Source organism: Bidens hawaiensis, unplaced genomic scaffold (assembly GCF_021521415.1).
Source record: "Bidens hawaiensis isolate Kalapana, Puna unplaced genomic scaffold, B.hawaiensis_p1.1 tig00017785_1, whole genome shotgun sequence".
NCBI lineage: Eukaryota > Viridiplantae > Streptophyta > Magnoliopsida > Asterales > Asteraceae > Bidens > Bidens hawaiensis.
The window spans coordinates 178,558-182,596 of NW_027492685.1; the positions used below are offsets into that span (position 1 = coordinate 178,558).

The 4,039-nt window shown below is 30.7% G+C and overlaps 1 pseudogene; it reads right to left on the reverse strand.

The window, feature by feature from the left end:
• Positions 1-2,547: 2,547 nt before the first annotated feature.
• On the reverse strand, positions 2,548-3,048 carry LOC143554665 (calcium-binding protein KIC pseudogene; annotated as a pseudogene).
• Between the last annotated feature and the right edge of the window lie 991 nt (positions 3,049-4,039).

Sequence of the window (4,039 nt, forward strand, 5' to 3'; positions counted from 1 at the left end):
ATGGTAAGTTTAACACATCACCTTTGGAAAGAAGTGATACGTCACAATTCATTCATGTTAAGCTTTTTATGTTCTGTAAAATTTTATAAGATTTAATTGGGTACAGTTTAGGGGGAAAATAGAGTTCTCAGGAAATTAGTTATTGAAAATTTTGAGTTCCCGGAAATTTTAAGTTCTCAAGAATTATGAATTTTCGGGAATTTTAGTGAGTCCGGCTTTTAGTGGGTTTTCAGGATTTATGATAGTTTTCAGGTTTTTAGGATTTTGATAACCAATAAACCATTCTAGAAAAAATCAAAAATTATTTTTAAATGCTTAACCCATAAACTATTTTTAACACATAAACTACTGTATCTCATAAATTATTTTTAAATCTCGTAAACTAATGTATGAAAAGAATGGAATTCGAATTTTAATAGATTATTTTGTTTCCTAATTTAAATGAATTAATTATAGTTATCCAAGATTTTGAAATATTTTATTGATAAACTATATCGTGTTTCAATTTTTTTAATAGATAAAAATCGACCAAAATTGGAACACCACACATTTTAATCCTACGATTCATCCAAAATAAGGACGATTTTTTGAATTTTATGATAAACATGAAGAACATCGTTGAACAATCTTTAGTCAGTTTTATCTGGATTCGAAATCTTAAACATATTTTTAACAGATTTTGAGTATATTAGAGTTTTAAATATAAATTTTAGGAATGATAACCAATTTTCTTAACAAAACATGAAAACCGAAAATCAAAAAAATAGGGTTTTATTCAAAATTCATGTTTTTCGATTTTGTTTTTAGATTTAAGGAAAACATGAAGAACTGGTTAATCAGCATCGTTATGATACCACATGTTGATCAGTTCTTCATGTAAGCAATAGAAAACAAGATAAGTATTAAACCTATGAATCTGCTACAGGAGAGAGAGTAGTAACCGCAGCAGAGAATGATATAGACGATATGGTTGTCAGCTTGGTCGAGTTTCCCTTTAGGATGTATAGTTAAGGATGAAGATTAGAGTTATTGAGAGAAACCTGGTTTTAGGAGAGAGGATGCACACAAAATTGTTATGTGTGTAAATAGATTACGATGTTAATATTTATCTCTCTTCATATACAATTATACACCCAAGGGGAAACCTTTTATTAGATAATTAAAGGTAATATGGCTCATTAACAATTACCAAACTAATATATAATAAGGTATAATTAATATTTTAATATAACATTATATAAATGATGATGATTACCATATCAATAAATATATAAATACTATATTTATTCTTGCAACAATTTGTAAGCCCTTCTTACACTTCCTGTGCATTTTTAATCGAAGTTATGTAGACTTAGGTTACATATTTTGTCATCGACCTGGAACCTAAATATGATAGTTGTGTCCTATCTTGCAATGTTGTTGTGTGAATGTTCTTTCTAATTTAAATGCAATTTAAGTTAACACTAGTTTAATTAAAAAAATCAACAAATCATTGTGTTTCACTTTTCACAATCAAACAAAACGTATAATACTAACCACATGTGTCTCAGAGAAACAATACCCTATGTTCTCTTGACTATATAAGTTGAATAGGTTTCTGAATGATTTGAGGACGATCATCATCGTGAAATCCAATAAGCTAAGTGCTAGTTACATATTATTGTTCCCTATGTATAGGTTCAATTAATTTATAAACTAACCAAGCCTACAACCGGTGTTTTAATTTTCAAATATTTATAATCGATAAATTTTATCTGTAAACGGTTTAATTAATTCAGTTATTAGAAAATACTGTTTGGTCAATTCAGTTAGTCGGTTAACTGATTATGTTAAATTCAATTAATGAACACAATTTTATTTTGACTTAAATAAAATGTTAAGAATAAAGATAATGTTAGTTAGTTTATTTACAAAAGGGAAAGTGGTGCTTGAAGAAGCATCCAAAATTCCCTTTTGCAACAAACAAATCATCCAAAGACACTTCATTCTTACCTAAATGACCCAAAAATACATGAATAGATGGCAACTATGTTGCCAAACTACCCAAAGTACTCGAATGTACTTTTCAACACTAAACAATCGTTCAATCTTCGGCTTCCATCTCTAGTTCGCATACCTGATTTCCTTAACAGAATGGTTTGCAGGCTTGGGGAGAAGTACCCGATGAAACCAAAAAGGTTTGCCAAGGGCGCCCTATTCACCCTAAAGGAATATAAGCGACAACTAATATGCTATTTATAACAAATCGATTCCAACATATAGCATATTACTTGTCAAAAGCAGAATATAAAAGATAGTGTAATCTTAGTTCGGTTTGATTATTTGTACCCGTATAATCATAACCGAACAAATTATAAAAACAAGCAATACCCGAACGAGTGCTTTAGTTCTTTCGGTTTTGTTTTGTTTTGTCCGTCATTTTTTATCGCCCCTGAATGTCTATTTTGGTAAAAAAAATAGTTGTTGAAATTCAATTAGATATACTTTTATGAAGCTCCAAGAAAATTGGACCATGTCGATACCACTTTTGACAGCATAACAATAAAAATACGTAGTAACTTTATATAAACTAATCAATAAAAAGAAGATATGAACAACTTAATCAACATAAAATCATTCAATTATTTGGTAAAGGAGTAATAGTTGAAGCCTTTGTGATCTCATCTTCAATGGCTTTCTCGAGCCACATCTCCGCATCTTCCATCATTTCCGGACTTAATCTCACCATAAGTATGCAAAACTCGGTTTCGTTCAAGAACCCGTCTCCATCAAGATCTCCTTCAAGTACCATACCTTCTGCATCTTCCTTGCTCATGCCTTCCATTCCAAGAAACCTTGAATTCTTTCGCAAACTTTCCGGTGTTATCAGCCCTATCTTCTCGTCGGCTAGCACCCGAAAACCGTTGCATAGCTCGTCCATGAATGTGGTTAGCTCTAGCTTCTCGGCCATCACCGGAAGCAAGTCTTGGTAACCTTGTTCTTCCATTTGTTATTTGGTGGTTGGTTGGAGTTGGAAATATTATTAGAGGACTTATTTATAGGAATGCAAAGTTTTGAAGTGTGGATGTCAAGACAATTTGTCAATTGGGTTGGCACTAGGGAAGGTAAAGTTATTGACCACTGGTTTATATTCCAAATCATGGTGACGTTTCTCACTAAACTATAATAAATAGGCGGTCGAATAATTAAAAGTTTAATTGGGTAGAATTGAGGGGTAGCTAAGTTTGGAACATTCGAAGCATAATTTGTGACATCAAATAATTTAATAACTATTTGTTATAAAATAGATGTAAACTATAGTTTTGAATAGGTTTCTTCAAGATAAATTGGTAATAATTTTTCTAAACACTAAATATACTATTAGAAACTCATGAAACTTCCATAGATGGATGACTATGGCGGCGATTATGCTAATAAGTTTAAGTGTAAATGGTTTTGCATAAGAATTTACTCGTAAAATATGTCAGTAAAATCCACTGGTTAAAAGATCACTAATATGTTGTTAGAGCATTTCCAGGCCGAGCCCATTCTCTATCCTATATTCATACAGTTATACTAAAAATCACTGTTTTTTCTTTTTCATTTTTAATTAAATAATACTTTTTATACCTTTATCATTATCTTTTCTCTTTCCTTCACTCATAACCACTTTTAGAAAATATTAAAAATTATACGGTATGAACAGTGAAACCTCAGATTTAATTTTCCCCTATATCATTTTCTTTTTCCTTTACTCACAACCACTCATAACCATACCATATAATTTACAAATTCTTCTCACGTATTTTTAAGGAACGGACTGAGAATGCTCTTACTTATGTCTTCACTCGAACAAATTCTACTTTAACTAAGGATTAGTAAAGGGCTATATACTTGTGTGTTTGTTAATCAATCAAATTTGTTATTTCTAGAATATCGTACTCTTTATCGTTGGGATTTCACATTTCCTTGTTTTGGGTATTAGCAAAAGAAAAAACAAAACAATTTGCTTGTAGGAACTAGGAAGCTTCATGGAAAGCTAGACTTATCATCTCTTTTG